Genomic DNA, 20924 nt, shown 5'->3' on the forward strand with positions numbered 1-20924 from the left:
CCACTTTATATGCCCCGTCTATGTAGGGGAGGCTACAGGTTCTCTTCCCAACGCTGTGGCAGCTAACCACGTTCTTTTATTGGACCAGGCAATCGAGGTGAAATATAATACAAAGCAGGGTTAAATTAATGAAGCATTGCACTCATGGGAAGTAAATGACAACAATTAGACAGTAATCCTGGGCACTCACTTGAGTGAATTGGGGGGATTAGATGTAAATGCTATAAAATAATTTTGGTGATTACTGTTAGCAAACTGCAGTAAGTCAGGGTTGCACCCGTTGCATGTGGTCCACTTTCTTAATCCGTATTGAAACAGAAGAATACTTGATAAATTAGCAGTTGCCCACTCTTTCTCTTCTTTACACTATTTTGGGCTCCTCGTGGGGTAAGCTATCACATAATGAAGATTACGTGTGGGATCCCTTATTCTGATGTAGTTGATCCTAAACCCTGAGTCACGTTTTGCAAGGGCTTCCGTAGATTTATCTAACAGAATTGAAATTCATGAATTGGTGCCACATTGACAAAATATTGCATTGGGATATCATGGCAGAGATGCCACTCTTTCATATTTGTATCCTGAAGTTATACACAAGAATGTAAAAAGCGGTGTTTGCCGCAACATCACTTTGTTGTGAAATGTTTTATCCCTTGCCCCTGTGCCTGTGTTGAGGCTGGCCCACTCATAGTCATTTAGAAAGGGGGTTCAAGTATATCTCATTCAGTTTTTTAAGGAAGGTTTTGATAATTTTAACTGTTACACTGAATGTTGTAAGCCATCTAGTGTAATAAAATGGGTATGAGTAGTGTGGACGTTATAAAATAAAAATAAAACCCTCATTTTAGCATTGTAGTAAAAAGGATGGCAAACTTAGAATAACCCTTGGTACAACCCTTTAATACTTTCATTTAAAGGCCAGTTCAGAATGATGACATGGGTTCATTGATAACCAACCAAAAAGAAACAAGTAAAATGAACCCAGATGCTTCCAGAAATGATGGAATAATTACAATAATATTTCTTGGTGTCCTAGTTTGTAATGAGTAAGCGTCTTAATATTAGTGTATTCAGTCGTCTGTTATAAAATTGTCCCAGGCATGACTTAATTAAAAATGGTTTTAATAATATATTGCAGATTAAAAACTTTAATGAGAGGTGCAAATACAGATGATTAAAACAGACATCTGCTTTACAGGGTAATCATGAATTTGATTCTTTTCGATGATGTTTCATTTCCTAAGGAAAGGTAAAATAAGTTGCATAAACAGTAGGTAGCCTTATCCACTTTGAAAATGATTCAGAAGGAATTCTTAGGATCGCGTGTGAACTTGACACATTTCGGCTTTTCATTAAAGTAGCCACGTCTTCTTTCAGGCTTGAAAACTTTAGTAGAAAAATGCTGCTATTTTAGAGTCTTTTTAATGAGTCAGAGGCGTAAAACAGCCAAACGCAGATGATGTGATCATTTCAAGAAGGGTGGACACCATGAGCTTACCACGGGGTCCAAGGAAAGGTTTTTTCTTCTTCTGAATCACAATAAAAAGGTGATCTAAATTAGCATGAAGGCAATCAAGCATCCATTTGGTTGTTCTAATACTTAAAATCCAAAAATTAAAAGCCATATGCATTTATTATCCAATGGATGAGCCCACATTGGCTGTTTGATGTTGTTACGGATTCAAGAATTTCAGTTATGTTCTGCATTAATTATATTTAGTAAGATGGAAAAGAATGACCTCCAAATACTGATTTGTGTGAAAATTGGACATTTTTAGAATCTCTCCCTCAGTTTTTATTTGATGTTTCACAAACAAAAACTTGTAGCCTTGGCTGTTTAGCTTAACATAAATGTTGCTTCTACAGAGTTGCACAATGATGGTATATGGACATTGCTTTAATAAGGTTGTTTAAAATGAAGGTGTAGGACAGTGGTGGCTAACCTTTTGGGCTCCTGTGCCAAAAATTATGCACGTGCTTGTGCTCGCGCACTCGTGTGCCAGCACCCAGAAGACAATGCGCACCCCCCCCATGCCCCCTGTACATGTGCATGCAATTGCCCCGCTGCCCCCTTACCTGCACTGCACCTCCCAGCTGATTTTCAGCCCGTTTGAGGCCTTTTTTGGCCTCCCAGAGGCTTGAGGAAAGATTCTGTAGCCTTTGCAGGCCGAAAAATGGGCCCGTTTAGTCACTTCTGGTATTTCCTCAAGCCTCTGGGCTCAAAATCAGCTGGGAGGCGTGCCCATGCACAGTGAGGTAAGTTTGACTGCAGCTCGTGTGCCAGCACAAATGGCTCTGCGTGCGACCTGTGGTGTGTGTGCCATAGGTTCGCCATCACAAGTGTAGGAGATGACCAAGTTGAGCTTGGAGGAGGGGTCAAGCACACAATCAATCTCGAGTCCCTTCATGCCCACAAGTGATCTAAATCCAGCCCATCTTGAATACTGCAAACTTTGCTTCTTGATTTATTGCGCCTGACATAAGGAAATTAATCTGGCCAAGGCCTAAGTCTCACATGGAACAAGATGACATTGAAGTCGAGAGAAAAACGTGTCCATTTTATGCAGCATTATGATGGCTGAAGGAGGTTGCACAGGGCTGCATTAAAAGGTCTACCATTATTGACTGAGTCCAGTCTCCGCATCAGTTGTCTTTTTTGTTGACAGATGAGATAAATTTGTATTCCACAATTGTTCCTTGAAGAGAGAAACTGTGGTTGATGAAAGCGTCATTCATACTTTTGTTGGGTGTCAAGGAATTAAACCATCCTTAGGAGAGCAGCAACTAATAAACTAGGTGAATTGATACAATAAACTATGATTCACTAAATAAAACACTGTTGGCTGAATATATACATAGGATTTAGCTGTGAAATCCAGACATTCAAATCGGATTCAAATATTTTAGGTTCTATGGATAAACCTAGGAAAAGACTAATTCCCATTAAAGTATGTTGCAGGAATGCCTCCGATCTGAGCACCTGCTATTTACGTGACTGTTCACATGTGTGCAAACTTCTCTATCCACATAAAATTTATGCGAAATGCCTTCTTTATGTCTGATGATGTCATGTGTCCTTCCTTCCAGAGGAGTGAAAAATAGTTCCATTGAACTTCAAATTGCTTCAACTACATTTAAATACAGTGTGGAATTCTGGGTGCCACAGTTTGAAAGGGTCATGGAGAATAATGGATATTAAAACCAAATCGCTTGAAGAGTTGGATATGTTCATCTTGTAACAAAGAAGACCAAAGAAAGATTCATATATGAACTATGGAATTCAAAATATCAATGACCAAGATACTGAAATGTGTTATTATCTTTTATAGCATGAAAACATCCTTTTGTTCTGAATCAAACTAGGCAAATGCCTCATAATGTCAATTAAAAGGAGACAAAATCTTGGAATCATATGAAATAATTTTTAGCGGATGAGATGCATTTCATTGCCAGTTGTCCTCAATAATTCTTTGAAGTTTCCATACATCAACCAGGATTGCGATTGGAATATTCTTAGCGAGCCTCCATTTGGGTCTTAAAAAACTCAATTTTGCTTTAAATATAATTTGCACAAATGTCATGTAGTCCGCTACCTAAAAAAAGAGAGAAGATAAATGAACTCCTCTCCATGCTTGCATTCTGCCAGATGTCAAGACAGAGTTGTGGCATTTGACTGGCACCAATTGCTCGCCATTTGCTAAAGTGGTTTGGAATTATCTCACTGGTCTCTCTTTTTCCTGCCCTGCTTTGTGACAATTTGAATGCTTGCTAAAATGATCAGGAACCATTTGATAAAGAATGGAGGCAAGGATGAGCTGGAAGTTTTCAAGAAAAGATTGGACGGCCACATTTGGCCAAGTTAGTATAAGGATTCCTGACTTGGGCAATGGGATTGGTCTAGAAGACCTCCAAGGTTCCGTCCAGCTCTACGATTCTAAGACATTCAGGAGTTACACATCTAGACTATAATTGTTAAAGTTTTTGACCCTCAAGTTCTTTAGAGGTTTTGTAGAAAGGATAGGAGATACAATGAACAAAGACCAAAACAAGAATGTGCAAGGTTAATTTCTTTTTTTATTATTATTATATAATGAGTTTGTGGATGAAGAGAATAATTGTTCCAAGAGTTGGCAGAGAAGAAAGAAAAATGGCAACGAGCAGGTGTTTAGGACGGGAGTGAGAAAAGCAGCAGCAGCAGCCTTGAGCCGCCCTTCGGGAGGAGGATCAGATATGAGGCATATGAGGGAGATATAGCATCCCTTCCCTTCTCGCCTTTGGTGCTTTCCTTAATGCTTTTCAGCACTTGCCTTGTTTGGGGAAGCAGCACTTGGTACAGCAGCCTTTAGACTCGCAGCCCTTAGAGCTGCAGGACTGCCCAGAACAGCTTTGGGAGCAGCTGGATTTTTGGCAGCAGCAGGGGGAACAGCCACATTTGCAGCAGCATGGAACGCAGACGCACTGTTTGCAGCAGCACGGAGCACATTCGCACTTCTGGCAGCAGCAGGGGGAGCAGCAGCAGCAGCAGGGGCAACAGCCGCACTTTGGGCAGCAGCAGCAGGAGGAACAGCCGCACTTCTGGCAGCAGCAGGGGAGCAGCTGCATCCGCAGCAGCATGGAACACAGACGCACTGTTTGCAGCAGCAGGGGAGCAGCAGCAGCAGCAGGGGCAACAGCCGCACTCGGGCAGCAGCAGCAGGGGCAACAGCCGCACTTTGGGCAGCAGCAGGTCTTGCAGCATTGGGAACAACCACACTTGCAGCAGCAGGGGGAACAGCCACATTTGGAGCACTGAGTCATGGTTGAGAGGGAGAGCAAAGCAAAGCAAGATCTGCAAGGAAACAAAGGATGCCGTGTCGATAAACCCGAACAATTTCAAACATACCATTTCTCGTCCCTGTGATCAGTTATTAACGAAGGCATGAAACCCTGGCTAGTTTGCAGGTTAAAAATAATGAAACCATAGGTGGTATTCAGCAGGTTCTGACCAGTTCTGGAGAACCGGTAGCGGACATTTTGAGTATTTACAAGAACCGGCAAATACTGCCTTTGACTGGCCCCACCAACCCCATCTGTTCTCTCCCTCCCACATCCCAGCTGATCGGCTGGGTCTCTTTTGGTTGACCTGCACAGGAGAACGGAGCTGGAAAGCAAGTTAGTGAGCTGGGGAGGGAATGGGGATTTTGCAGTATCCTTCCCCTTCCACGCCCATCAAGCCACACCCACCAAGCCAATTATTTTTGGAAGTCTGTGGTTCTAATGAAACGAAAGATGTTCCGCGAGATTACCTCCTTGAGAATAAACCTTAGTAAGAAAGCAGATATGACATCCAGATATTTGACTTTTCTCCCTCTATCCTGAAGAAAAATGAAAGGACTTACCTTATTTACAAGCAAGAGAAGATCTGAATATGGAATCCAGGTGTGAATGAAGAAGTGTTGGATGGTCCTCTTTATATAGGTGTGCTAATCTTTTGATGAGCAATGAGCACATCAAAAAATGTTGGGATTTTTAGGGTGGCTGACTGTCACTTACCTTGACATTATGACATTATTTTTGACCATGGTCATTTCCTTGACTTATGAAAAAAAGTGTATGATTAATGTAGATCCAAGTGTTATTTAAGTAACTGTCTTTAAGATGCACTACTTGGAAATAGCTAATGTGTGGTTGTGTTATCATGAAGCACTTACTTTAACATGTGAAGACCATTTGACACTGCACCACTAATACTTATTTTCAAATGGAAGCATTTTTTTGATATGACTTTTTTAACTTTAAAAAGTTAACACTGCACCACTAATACTTATTTTCAAATGGAAGCATTTTTTTGATATGACTTTTTAACTTTAAAAAAGGAAGAAACAGATATGTAGAAATGCTGAACATGGAAAAAATAAAACAAGAAAGCAATTTCACCCAGTTCTGTACCCTATTGTGCTCCATCTGGTATCCTAAGATTCCACTTATCAATCTCATGTCACCAGTATTGTTCAGAACAGAAGAAGGGAAGCATTTTTCTTGTATCTAGTTCCTGACCAGTTAGTTTGTCAGCCTAATTATGACATAAGGAACTTTGAGGAACTTGTCATATTTTTCTGTAATCAACTGCAGAAGGTTGTGAGCAGAAGTTTTGGGGAGAAGGTAATGGGTTATCTGTCAGGTGCAAAGAATTGGGATTACACATTAAGTGCCAGTTAAGATGATTTATGCCTACACACAAGAATCTAGACAACTAATGGTCAACACTAAATTGGCATTTGATAAGAGTCAAAAAATTCAAGAATTAGATGTAAACCATTTGTAGATGCGTAACAACTCTAGGCTGATTACCCACTTGACTCGACCCTCCAGGCTCTGCCTTCTCTTCTCTGACATTGTCAGCTGGTTAGGGCTTGCACCGGGAAGTGAAGCTGAAAGTTTTGTCTGTTCTTTTTGAAATTCTTAGCTCCATTATTGTTTATTTATTACATTTATAGATGCCCATTTCACTTTGAGAAGGGACTTTGGGCAGCTCATCATTAAAAATATCAATATAAAAAGTATTAAATACTTTTATCCACTTTATCCACTTTGAAAATGATTCAGAAGGAATTCTTAGGATCGCGTGTGAACTCGACACATTTCGGCTTTTCATTAAAGTAGCCACGTCTTCTTTCAGGCTTGAAAACTTTAGAAAAATGCTGCTATTTTAGAGTCTTTTTAATGAGTCAGATGCATAAAACAGCCAAACGCAGATGATGTGATCATTTCAAGAAGGGTGGACACCATGAGCTTACCACGGGGTCCAAGGAAAGGTTTTTTCTTCTTCTGAATCACAATAAAAAAGTGATCTAAATTAGCATGAAGGCAATCAAGCATCCATTTGGTTGTTTTAATACTTAAAATCCAAAAATTAAAAGCCATATGCATTTATTATCCAATGGATGAGCCCACATTGGCTGTTTGATGTTGTTACGGATTCAAGAATTTCAGTTATGTTCTGCATTAATTATATTTAGTAAGATGGAAAAGAATGACCTCCAGATACTGATTTGTGTGAAAATTGGACATTTTTAGAATCTCTCCCTCAGTTTTTATTTGATGTTTCACAAACAAAAACTTGTAGCCTTGGCTGTTTAGCTTAACATAAATGCTGCTTCTACAGAGTTGCACAATGATGGTATATGGACATTGCTTTAATAAGGTTGTTTAAAATGAAGGTGTAGGACAGTGGTGGCTAACCTTTTTGGGCTCCTGTGCCAAAAATTATGCACGTGCTTGTGCTCGCACGCTCGCATGCTCGTGTGCCAGCACCCAGAAGACAATGCGCACCCCCCCATGCCCCCTGTACATGTGCATGCAATTGCCCTGCTGCCCCCTTACCTGCACTGCACCTCCCAGCTGATTTTCAGCCCGTTTGAGGCCTTTTTTGGCCTCCCAGAGGCTTGAGGAAAGCTTCTGTAGCCTTTGCAGGCCGAAAAAGAGGCCCGTTTAGTGACTTCTGGTATTTCCTCAAGCCTCTGGGCTCAAAATCAGCTGGGAGGCGCGCCCATGCACAGTGAGGTAAGTTTGACTGCAGCTCGCGTGCCAGCACAAATGGCTCTGCGTGCGACCTGTGGTATGTGTGCCATAGGTTCGCCATCACAAGTGTAGGAGATGACCAAGTTGAGCTTGGAGGAGGGGTCAAGCACACAATCAATCTCGAGTCCCTTCATGCCCACAAGTGATCTAAATCCAGCCCATCTTGAATACTGCAAACTTTGCTTCTTGATTTATTGTGCCTGACATAAGGAAATGAATCTGGCCAAGGCCTAAGTCTCACATGGAACAAGATGACATTGAAGCCGAGAGAAAAACGTGTCCATTTTATGCAGCATTATGATGGCTGAAGGAGGTTGCACAGGGCTGCATTAAAAGGTCTACCATTATTGACTGAGTCCAGTCTCCGCATCAGTTGTCTTTTTTGTTGACAGTTGAGATAAATTTATATTCCACAATTGTTCCTTGAAGAGAGAAACTGTGGTTGATGAAAGCGTCATTCATACTTTTGTTGGGTGTCAAGGAATTAAACCATCCTTAGGAGAGCAGCAACTAATAAACTAGGTGAATTGATACAATAAACTATGATTCACTAAATAAAACACTGTTGGCTGAATATATACATAGGATTTAGCTGTGAAATCCAGACATTCAAATCGGATTCAAATATTTTAGGTTCTATGGATAAACCTAGGAAAAGACTAATTCCCATTAAAGTATGTTGCAGGAATGCCTCCGATCTGAGCACCTGCTATTTATGTGACTGTTCACATGTGTGCAAACTCCTCTATCCACATAAAATTTATGCGAAATTCCTTCTTTATGTCTGATGATGTCATGTGTCCTTCCCTCCAGAGGGGAGTGAAAATAGTTCCATTGAACTTCAAATTGCTTCAACTACATTTAAATACAGTGTGGAATTCTGGGTGCCACAGTTTGAAAGGGTCATGGAGAATAATGGATATTAAAACCAAATCGCTTGAAGAGTTGGATATGTTCATCTTGCAACAAAGAAGACCAAAGAAAGATTCATATATGAACTATGGAATTCAAAATATCAATGACCAAGATACTGAAATGTGTTATTATCTTTTATATCATGAAAACATCCTTTTGTTCTGAATTACACTAGGCAAATGCCTCATAATGTCAATTAAAAGGAGATGAAATCTTGGAATCATATGAAATAATTTTTAGCGGATGAGATGCATTTCATTGCCAGTTGTCCTCAATAATTCTTTGAAGTTTCCATACATCAACCAGGATTGCGATTGGAATATTCTTACCGAGCCTCCATTTGGGTCTTAGAAAACTCAATTTTGCTTTAAATATAATTTGCACAAATGTCATGTAGTCCGCTACCTAAAAAAAGAGAGAAGATAAATGAACTCCTCTCCATGCTTGCATTCTGCCAGATGTCAAGACAGAGTTGTGGCATTTGACTGGCACCAATTGCTCGCCATATGCTAAAGTGGTTTGGAATTATCTCACTGGTCTCTCTTTTTCCTGCCCTGCTTTGTGACAATTTGAATGCTTGCTAAAATGATCAGGAACCATTTGATAAAGAATGGAGGCAAGGATGAGCTGGAAGTTTTCAAGAAAAGATTGGACGGCCACATTTGGCCAAGTTAGTATAAGGATTCCTGACTTGGGCAATGGGATTGGTCTAGAAGACCTCCAAGGTTCCGTCCAGCTCTACGATTCTAAGACATTCAGGAGTTACACATCTAGACTATAATTGTTAAAGTTTTTGACCCTCAAGTTCTTTAGAGGTTTTGTAGAAAGGATAGGAGATACAATGAACAAAGACCAAAACAAGAATGTGCAAGGTTAATTTCTTTTTTTATTATTATTATATAATGAGTTTGTGGATGAAGAGAATAATTGTTCCAAGAGTTGGCACAGAAGAAAGAAAAATGGCAACGAGCAGGTGTTTAGGACGGGAGTGAGAAAAGCAGCAGCAGCAGCCTTGAGCCGCCCTTCAGGAGGAGGATCAGATATGAGGCATATGAGGGAGATGTAGCATCCCTTCCCTTCTCGCCTTCGGTGCTTTCCTTAATGCTTTTCAGCACTTGCCTTGTTTGGGGAAGCAGCACTTGGTACAGCAGCCTTTAGACTCGCAGCCCTTAGAGCTGCAGGACTGCCCAGAACAGCTTTGGGAGCAGCTGGATTTTTGGCAGCAGCAGGGGGAACAGCCACATTTGCAGCAGCATGGAACGCAGACGCACTGTTTGCAGCAGCAGGGAGCACATTCGCACTTCTGGCAGCAGCAGGGGGAGCAGCAGCAGCAGCAGGGGCAACAGCCGCACTTCGGGCAGCAGCAGCAGGAGGAACAGCCGCACTTTGGCAGCAGCAGCAGCAGCAGCAGGGGCAACAGCTGCATTTCGGGCAGCAGCAGCAGCAGCAGGGGCAACAGCCGCACTTCGGGCAGCAGCAGCAGGGGCAACAGCCGCACTTTGGGCAGCAGCAGGTCTTGCAGCATTGGGAACAACCACACTTGCAGCAGCAGGGGGAACAGCCACATTTGGAGCACTGAGTCATGGTTGCGAGGGAGAGCAAAGCAAAGAAAGATCTGCAAGGAAACAAAGGATGCCGTGTCGATAAACCCGAACAATTTCAAACATACCGTTTCTCGTCCCTGTGATCAGTTATTAACGAAGGCATGAAACCCTGGCTAGTGTGCAGGTTAAAAATAATGAAACCAGAGGTGGTATTCAGCAGGTTCTGACCAGTTCTGGAGAACCGGTAGCGGACATTTTGAGTATTTACGAGAACCGGCAAATACCGCCTTTGACTGGCCCCACCAACCCCATCTGTTCTCTCCCTCCCACATCCCAGCTGATCGGCTGGGTCTCTTTTGGTTGACCTGCACAGGAGAACGGAGCTGGAAAGCAAGTTAGTGAGCTGGGGAGGGAATGGGGATTTTGCAGTATCCTTCCCCTGCCACGCCCATCAAGCCACACCCACCAAGCCAATTATTTTTGGAAGTCTGTGGTTCTAATGAAACGAAAGATGTTCCGCGAGATTACCTCCTTGAGAATAAACCTTAGTAAGAAAGCAGATATGACATCCAGAAATTTGACTTTTCTCCCTCTATCTTGAAGAAAAATGAAAGGACTTACCTTATTTACAAGCAAGAGAAGATCTGAATATGGAATCCAGGTGTGAATGAAGAAGTGTTGGATGGTCCTCTTTATATAGGTGTGCTAATCTTTCGATGAGCAATGAGCACATCAAAAAATGTTGGGATTTTTAGGGTGGCTGACTGTCATTTACCTTGACATTATGACATTATTTTTGACCATGGTCATTTCCTTGACTTATGAAAAAAAGTGTATGATTAATGTAGATCCAAGTGTTATTTAAGTAACTGTCTTTAAGATGCACTACTTGGAAATAGCTAATGTGTGGTTGTGTTATCATGAAGCACTTACTTTAACATGTGAAGACCATTTGACACTGCACCACTAATACTTATTTTCAAATGGAAGCATTTTTTTGATATGACTTTTTTAACTTTAAAAAGTTAACACTGCACCACTAATACTTATTTTCAAATGGAAGCATTTTTTTGATATGACTTTTTTAACTTTAAAAAAGGAAGAAACAGATATGTAGAAATGCTGAACGTGGAAAAAATAAAACAAGAAAGCAATTTCACCCAGTTCTGTACCCTATTGTGCTCCATCTGGTATCCTAAGATTCCACTTATCAATCTCATGTCACCAGTATTGTTCAGAACAGAAGAAGGGAAGCATTTTTCTTGTATCTAGTTCCTGACCAGTTAGTTTGTCAGCCTAATTATGACATAAGGAACTTTGAGGAACTTGTCATATTTTTCTGTAATCAACTGCAGAAGGTTGTGAGCAGAAGTTTTGGGGAGAAGGTAATGGGTTATCTGTCAGGTGCAAAGAATTAGGATTACACATTAAGTGCCAGTTAAGATGATTTATGCCTACACACAAGAATCTAGACAACTAATGGTCAACACTAAATTGGCATTTGATAAGAGTCAAAAAAATTCAAGAATTAGATGTAAACCATTTGTAGATGCGTAACAACTCTAGGCTGATTACCCACTTGACTCGACCCTCCAGGCTCTGCCTTCTCTTCTCTGACATTGTCAGCTGGTTAGGGCTTGCACCGGGGAAGTGAAGCTGAAAGTTTTGTCTGTTCTTTTTTGAAATTCTTAGCTCCATTATTGTTTATTTATTACATTTATAGATGCCCATTTCACTTTGAGAAGGGACTTTGGGCAGCTCATCATTAAAAATATCAATATAAAAAGTATTAAATACTTTTATCCACTTTATCCACTTTGAAAATGATTCAGAAGGAATTCTTAGGATCGCGTGTGAACTCGACACATTTCGGCTTTTCATTAAAGTAGCCACGTCTTCTTTCAGGCTTGAAAACTTTAGAAAAATGCTGCTATTTTAGAGTCTTTTTAATGAGTCAGATGCATAAAACAGCCAAACGCAGATGATGTGATCATTTCAAGAAGGGTGGACACCATGAGCTTACCACGGGGTCCAAGGAAAGGTTTTTTCTTCTTCTGAATCACAATAAAAAAGTGATCTAAATTAGCATGAAGGCAATCAAGCATCCATTTGGTTGTTCTAATACTTAAAATCCAAAAATTAAAAGCCATATGCATTTATTATCCAATGGATGAGCCCACATTGGCTGTTTGATGTTGTTACGGATTCAAGAATTTCAGTTATGTTCTGCATTAATTATATTTACTAAGATGGAAAAGAATGACCTCCAGATACTGATTTGTGTGAAAATTGGACATTTTTAGAATCTATCCCTCAGTTTTTATTTGATGTTTCACAAACAAAAACTTGTAGCCTTGGCTGTTTAGCTTAACATAAATGCTGCTTCTACAGAGTTGCACAATGATGGTATATGGACATTGCTTTAATAAGGTTGTTTAAAATGAAGGTGTAGGACAGTGGTGGCTAACCTTTTTGGGCTCCTGTGCCAAAAATTATGCACGTGCTTGTGCTCGCGCACTCGTGTGCCAGCACCCAGAAGACAATGCGCACCCCCCATGCCCCCTGTACATGTGCATACAATTGCCCCGCTGCCCCCTTACCTGCACTGCACCTCCCAGCTGATTTTCAGCCCGTTTGAGGCCTTTTTTGGCCTCCCAGAGGCTTGAGGAAAGCTTCTGTAGCCTTTGCAGGCCGAAAAATGGGCCCGTTTAGTGACTTCTGGTATTTCCTCAAGCCTCTGGGCTCAAAATCAGCTGGGAGGCGCGCCCATGCACAGTGAGGTAAGTTTGACTGCAGCTCGCGTGCCAGCACAAATGGCTCTGCGTGCGACCTGTGGTATGTGTGCCATAGGTTCGCCATCACAAGTGTAGGAGATGACCAAGTTGAGCTTGGAGGAGGGTCAAGCACACAATCAATCTCGAGTCCCTTCATGCCCACAAGTGATCTAAATCCAGCCCATCTTGAATACTGCAAACTTTGCTTCTTGATTTATTGTGCCTGACATAAGGAAATGAATCTGGCCAAGGCCTAAGTCTCACATGGAACAAGATGACATTGAAGCCGAGAGAAAAACGTGTCCATTTTATGCAGCATTATGATGGCTGAAGGAGGTTGCACAGGGCTGCATTAAAAGGTCTACCATTATTGACTGAGTCCAGTCTCCGCATCAGTTGTCTTTTTGTTGACAGTTGAGATAAATTTATATTCCACAATTGTTCCTTGAAGAGAGAAACTGTGGTTGATGAAAGCGTCATTCATACTTTTGTTGGGTGTCAAGGAATTAAACCATCCTTAGGAGAGCAGCAACTAATAAACTAGGTGAATTGATACAATAAACTATGATTCACTAAATAAAACACTGTTGGCTGAATATATACATAGGATTTAGCTGTGAAATCCAGACATTCAAATCGGATTCAAATATTTTAGGTTCTATGGATAAACCTAGGAAAAGACTAATTCCCATTAAAGTATGTTGCAGGAATGCCTCCGATCTGAGCACCTGCTATTTACGTGACTGTTCACATGTGTGCAAACTTCTCTATCCACATAAAATTTATGCGAAATGCCTTCCTTATGTCTGATGATGTCATGTGTCCTTCCCTCCAGAGGAGAGGAAAATAGTTCCATTGAACTTCAAATTGCTTCAACTACATTTAAATACAGTGTGGAATTCTGGGTGCCACAGTTTGAAAGGGTCATGGAGAATAATGGATATTAAAACCAAATCGCTTGAAGAGTTGGATATGTTCATCTTGCAACAAAGAAGACCAAAGAAAGATTCATATATGAACTATGGAATTCAAAATATCAATGACCAAGATACTGAAATGTGTTATTATCTTTTATAGCATGAAAACATCCTTTTGTTCTGAATCAAACTAGGCAAATGCCTCATAATGTCAATTAAAAAGAGACGAAATCTTGGAATCATATGAAATAATTTTTAGCGGATGAGATGCATTTCATTGCCAGTTGTCCTCAATAATTCTTTGAAGTTTCCATACATCAACCAGGATTGCGATTGGAATATTCTTACCGAGCCTCCATTTGGGTCTTAGAAAACTCAATTTTGCTTTAAATATAATTTGCACAAATGTCATGTAGTCCGCTACCTAAAAAAAGAGAGAAGATAAATGAACTCCTCTCCATGCTTGCATTCTGCCAGATGTCAAGACAGAGTTGTGGCATTTGACTGGCACCAATTGCTCGCCATATGCTAAAGTGGTTTGGAATTATCTCACTGGTCTCTCTTTTTCCTGCCCTGCTTTGTGACAATTTGAATGCTTGCTAAAATGATCAGGAACCATTTGATAAAGAATGGAGGCAAGGATGAGCTGGAAGTTTTCAAGAAAAGATTGGACGGCCACATTTGGCCAAGTTAGTATAAGGATTCCTGACTTGGGCAATGGGATTGGTCTAGAAGACCTCCAAGGTTCCGTCCAGCTCTACGATTCTAAGACATTCAGGAGTTACAAATCTAGACTATAATTGTTAAAGTTTTTGACCCTCAAGTTCTTTAGAGGTTTTGTAGAAAGGATAGGAGATACAATGAACAAAGACCAAAACAAGAATGTGCAAGGTTAATTTCTTTTTTTATTATTATTATATAATGAGTTTGTGGATGAAGAGAATAATTGTTCCAAGAGTTGGCACAGAAGAAAGAAAAATGGCAACGAGCAGGTGTTTAGGACGGGAGTGAGAAAAGCAGCAGCAGCAGCCTTGAGCCGCCCTTCAGGAGGAGGATCAGATATGAGGCATATGAGGGAGATGTAGCATCCCTTCCCTTCTCGCCTTCGGTGCTTTCCTTAATGCTTTTCAGCACTTGCCTTGTTTGGGGAAGCAGCACTTGGTACAGCAGCCTTTAGACTCGCAGCCCTTAGAGCTGCAGGACTGCCCAGAACAGCTTTGGGAGCAGCTGGATTTTTGGCAGCAGCAGGGGGAACAGCCACATTTGCAGCAGCATGGAACGCAGACGCACTGTTTGCAGCAGCAGGGGGAGCAGCAGCAGCAGCAGGGGCAACAGCCGCACTTCGGGCAGCAGCAGCAGGAGGAACAGCCGCACTTCTGGCAGCAGCAGGGGGAGCAGCTGCATCCGCAGCAGCATGGAACACAGACGCACTGTTTGCAGCAGCAGGGGGAGCAGCAGCAGCAGCAGGGGCAACAGCCGCACTTGGCAGCAGCAGCAGGGGCAACAGCCGCACTTTGGGCAGCAGCAGGTCTTGCAGCATTGGGAACAACCACACTTGCAGCAGCAGGGGGAACAGCCACATTTGGAGCACTGAGTCATGGTTGCGAGGGAGAGCAAAGCAAAGAAAGATCTGCAAGGAAACAAAGGATGCCGTGTCGATAAACCCGAACAATTTCAAACATACCGTTTCTCGTCCCTGTGATCAGTTATTAACGAAGGCATGAAACCCTGGCTAGTGTGCAGGTTAAAAAATAATGAAACCATAGGTGGTATTCAGCAGGTTCTGACCAGTTCTGGAGAACCGGTAGCGGACATTTTGAGTATTTACAAGAACCGGCAAATACCGCCTTTGACTGGCCCCACCAACCCCATCTGTTCTCTCTCCCACATCCCAGCTGATCGGCTGGGTCTCTTTTGGTTGACCTGCACAGGAGAACGGAGCTGGAAAGCAAGTTAGTGAGCTGGGGAGGGAATGGGGATTTTGCAGTATCCTTCCCCTTCCACGCCCATCAAGCCACACCCACCAAGCCAATTATTTTTGGAAGTCTGTGGTTCTAATGAAACGAAAGATGTTCCGCGAGATTACCTCCTTGAGAATAAACCTTAGTAAGAAAGCAGATATGACATCCAGAAATTTGACTTTTCTCCCTCTATCTTGAAGAAAAATGAAAGGACTTACCTTATTTACAAGCAAGAGAAGATCTGAATATGGAATCCAGGTGTGAATGAAGAAGTGTTGGATGGTCCTCTTTATATAGGTGTGCTAATCTTTTGATGAGCAATGAGCACATCAAAAAATGTTGGGATTTTTAGGGTCACTTACCTTGACATTATGACATTATTTTTGACTATGGTCATTTCCTTGACTTATGAAAAAAAGTGTATGATTAATGTAGATCCAAGTGTTATTTAAGTAACTGTCTTTAAGATGCACTACTTGGAAATAGCTAATGTGTGGTTGTGTTATCATGAAGCACTTACTTTAACATGTGAAGACCATTTGACACTGCACCACTAATACTTATTTTCAAATGGAAGCATTTTTTTCATATGACTTTTTTAACTTTAAAAAAGAAAGAAACAGATATGTAGAAATGCTGAACGTGGAAAAAATAAAACAAGAAAGCAATTTCACCCAGTTCTGTACCCTATTGTGCTCCATCTGGTATCCTAAGATTCCACTTATCAATCTCATGTCACCAGTATTGTTCAGAACAGAAGAAGGGAAGCATTTTTCTAGTATCTAGTTCCTGACCAGTTAGTTTGTCAGCCTAATTATGACATAGGAACTTTGAGGAACTTGTCATATTTTTCTGTAATCAACTGCAGAAGGTTGTGAGCAGAAGTTTTGGGGAGAAGGTAATGGGTTATCTGTCAGGTGCAAAGAATTGGGATTACACATTAAGTGCCAGTTAAGATGATTTATGCCTACACACAAGAATCTAGACAACTAATGGTCAACACTAAATTGGCATTTGATAAGAGTCAAAAAAATTCAAGAATTAGATGTAAACCATTTGTAGATGCGTAACAACTCTAGGCTGATTACCCACTTGACTCGACCCTCCAGGCTCTGCCTTCTCTTCTCTTACATTGTCAGTGTTTAGGGCTTGCACCGGGGAAGTGAAGCTGAAAGTTTTGTCTGTTCTTTTTTGAAATTCTTAGCTCCATTATTGTTTATTTATTACATTTATAGATGCCCATTTCACTTTGAGAAGGGACTTTGGGCAGCTCATCATTAAAAATATCAGTATAAAAAGTGTTAAATACAAAGGGAAGAAGCAAAAAATGCAAGATATGTTCAGGGCAGAGGTGGTATTCAGCAGGTTCTGACCAGTTCTGAGAACCGGTAGCGGAAATTTTAAGTAGTTCGGAGAACTAGCAAATGCCACCTCTGACTGGAGATTCTACATTATCCTTCCCCTGCCATGCCTACCAAGCCCCGCCCACAGAAACGGTAGTAAAATTTTTTGAATCCCATCACTGGTGTGTGCCTATATGTTGAGTTTGGGCATCATGTTTGTGTGTTCAGGAAAGTCCTGCATCTGCCTGGTTGCTCTTCTTTTGGAACCACATGGTTTTAATCACTTGCAGCCTAGTTGTCAATTGTCATCTGAAAGAAGTTTAAACGATCCCCATGACATTGTATTATATTTATTTGCAACACAATTTCTTTTGGTTTTGGTTGCTTAGCAGGCCATGTTGATAATTAAAGGAGTTCAAAGCAAATGCACGAATAAAATTATTCCTAAATCTAATCCCCCCCAACCCAACACTCTTTAATTCTTGTCTTTATAAATGATCAGAAAGTTTCTTTATGAACTGTGCATATGGCATGAAGCTGAAGTCATTAACTAAATACCTTGGAGGCAGTGGTGGGATTCAGGTTTTTTTACTACTGGTTCTGTGGGTGTGGCTTGGTGGGCATGGCAGGGAAAGGATAGTATAAAATCTCCAGTCAGAGGTGGTATTTGCTGGTTCTCCGAACTATTCAACATTTCCGCTACCGGTTCTCCAGAACCTGCTGCATACCACCTCTGCTTGGAGGTCAAAATAAACCTTTCAGTTATCTCCACAAAATTAAACCTTGTACCAAATCCAACAGGATAATTTTGCAGGGAAAATGCAAGATAGATAAGAATTAAAATAACATCCATTAGTGGATGTCTAGGTAGGTAAAATTGAATAAATGAAGAAGAATGGAGACCTGGATCAGACCTAGTGCAGTGGAGTTGGACTTTTATTCTATGTTCTATGTTCCATATGTTATGGGCATAGGCACGCAAGCAGATCATCACCTGAGAACAAGGCAGCATTGTGATTGGAAAGCATCACTGCAATAAATCAATGTCTGCAGTAAATTAAGGATGGTATTTAAATTACAAAATAAAAAATTTCAATTGGAATCTAAATTTCTACAACTTTTGAGAACCGTGTCAAATTTTGGCAGCTCAATCTGAAAGAGAAGCAGCAACAGGATGCTAAGAGATCTTGGAAGGAAACGCTTTGACAAGCAGTTCAAGGAACTGGGCACATTAAGCTTGTCATAGAAAACTTTTTTCGTGTTGTGAACTAGGATTATTTCTGCTTCATTTCCACTTGTGTTTTGTTTAAGAAATTAATCTTACATGTAAAAAAAAGCATGTGCCGTGGTGGCGCAGTGCTCAGAGTGCAATATTGCAGGGTTAACTTCCCCGACTGCCAGCAGTTCAATCCTGATCAGCTCAAGGGTTGACTCAAACTTCCATCCTTCTGAGGTGGGTAAAATGAGCATCCAGATTGTTGAGGGCAAGAGGCTGACTCTGTAAACCGCTTAGAGAGGGCTGTAAAATACTGTGAGATGGCATATAAGTCTAAGTGGTATTGCTACATATAATTTGCACCGCAACATCATAGTGCATATCAATGGGTGGGATAAAATAAATCTGTACAGGTAGTCCTTGACATATGAACACAGTTAGGACCAGAATTTCGGGTGCTAAGTTGAGTGATTGTTAAGAGAGTTGTACCCAATATTACAGCCTAAGTGAATTGTTGCAATTGTTAAGCGACTCAATGAGCGTGTCAAGGCTCCGACATGCACCCCCATTCAAATCATAAGTCTCTAGCCACATTTCTTAAAATAAAAAGGATTGATTTATTAGGAGTTGACATGTTGGCGTTTCCTGGTTGCAGCCAACTGACACATCATTCATTTCACCCTTGACCCTGGTCTTCCCCCCACCTCCTGGATGTATATTCTCCAATGAGACACATCCATAGCCAAGAATCATCAATCATGCTCTCCAGTAATAATCTTGCACATCAACAGCTTTGGCTGCCAAAACGATTATCTGAAGCATTTAAGGAATACACTGCTTTTCTCCACTCCCTTTCTGCTGGCAACTAAAAAGACCAAAGGAGTATTTTTTATTTGACAGAGCGGTTAAGCAAATCCGGCTTCTCCCATTGGCTTTGCTTGTCAAAAACACGCTGAGAAGGTCACAAATGGTGATCGCATGAACCTTTTACTGCTATATGAGAAGGACTTTTATTACTATCTGAAAGGCGTCTTTAGTTGCTCAGATGACCAAAAAGATCAGTACAATGCATTAGGAGAAGTCTCAAGGAATGGATTGAAGGCAATTTGTATTATAAATTTCAGGGGGTCTTTTAAGCCGGGACCGATGTTTTGTTGCTCATCTTTTCTGGATAATTGGAAGGAAATCAGAGTACAAATCAAATAGAGCACCAACAGAGACATGAGAACAAGAATGTGTATGAGTACGTTTTTATTGCATTTTGAATATCTCCATAAGGGGGAAAGAAAGTAAATAGAAGAAAAGAATATCAGAACTGGAAGAAATCTTGAAGGTCTTCTAGTCAAACCCTCTGCTCAAGCAGGAGACCGTAGACCATTTTAGATAAACAGTTGCCCTGGACTTGATCCAGGAATGGCTTAGACGACGACAGAGTATCAGGCAGGATTTTCAGAAACAGAAGCAAGCTGGAGACTTGAAGAGGACAATCAAAAGGAGGCAAGGGGAGCAGTGGACATTTCATCCCTGCCTTTCTTGCTTTGAGCAATCTTCTTAATGCTGTTCAGCACTTGCCCTGCTTGGGACAGCCGCAGCCACAGCCACAGCCACAGCCACAGCCACCCTTGCATCCGCATCCACAGCCACCTTTGCATCCGCATCCACAGCTGCCCTTGCATCCGCATCCACAGCCACCTTTGCATCCGCATCCACAGCCGCCCTTGCATCCGCATCCACAGCCACCTTTGCATCCGCATCCGCATCCACAGCCACCTTTGCATCCGCATCCACAGCTGCCCTTGCATCCGCATCCACAGCCACAACTATCCTTGCAGCCGCAACCGCAACAGCTCTGGCAACAGCTCTGTTGGCAGCAGCAGGGGGAGCAGCAGCACTGTTGGCAACAGCAGGGGGAGCAACCGCATTTGGAGCAGCAAGTCATGTTGGCGGTGGAGGATGAAGAAGAGAAAGACCTGGAATGAATCAAGTGATACTACATTAACAAAATTATATTATAAATTAACAATGACGGCATCATATAAGGAGAACATATACAAAATGCTCTACCTCTGGCACTTGCTGCCAGCAAGATTAGCGAAAATGTACCCTAATAGATCAGCGGCATGCTGGGAAGTGCAAACATAAACAAGGAACCTTTTTTCATATGTGGTGGATGTGCCAAGAAGCGAAGAAGTATTGGATGAGAGTAAAGACATGGCTCGAGAAGATTATTAAGCAAAAAATAGAGTGGAAGCCGGAATTATTTTTATTAAGTATAATAAAGGACAATCTAAGTAAAAAAAAAAAATCAATATATCATACTCCATATACTGATGGCGGCCAGAATTGTTTTCGCACAACAGTGGAAACAGATAAATATCCCTACAGAAGATATGGTGATAAAAAAAAGTGCTTGAATGTGCAGAGATGGACAAATTAACGATGGAGTTAAAAGACAAGGAGGAAACAATGTTATAAGATTTGGGACATATGGTATGAGTGGCTAGAGGAGGAAAGTAAAGAATATGTATAAAATTACTTAAGAGTTGCAGGAAATGTATATATAAGGAATTATAAAAAGGTAAATATAAATGTACAAATATTAGAGAAATATACCAGGAATTGAAAATGAAAATGAAAGTATTACTATGAAAATAGGAAAGAAGCTGACTCTGATGCACTGTCAAAATGGAAATG

The sequence above is a fragment of the Notechis scutatus genome, chromosome 14 (genome assembly GCF_049901735.1).
Source record: "Notechis scutatus isolate UNSWTSFEM ecotype Mainland chromosome 14, rNotScu1.2, whole genome shotgun sequence".
Classification (NCBI taxonomy): domain Eukaryota; kingdom Metazoa; phylum Chordata; class Lepidosauria; order Squamata; family Elapidae; genus Notechis; species Notechis scutatus.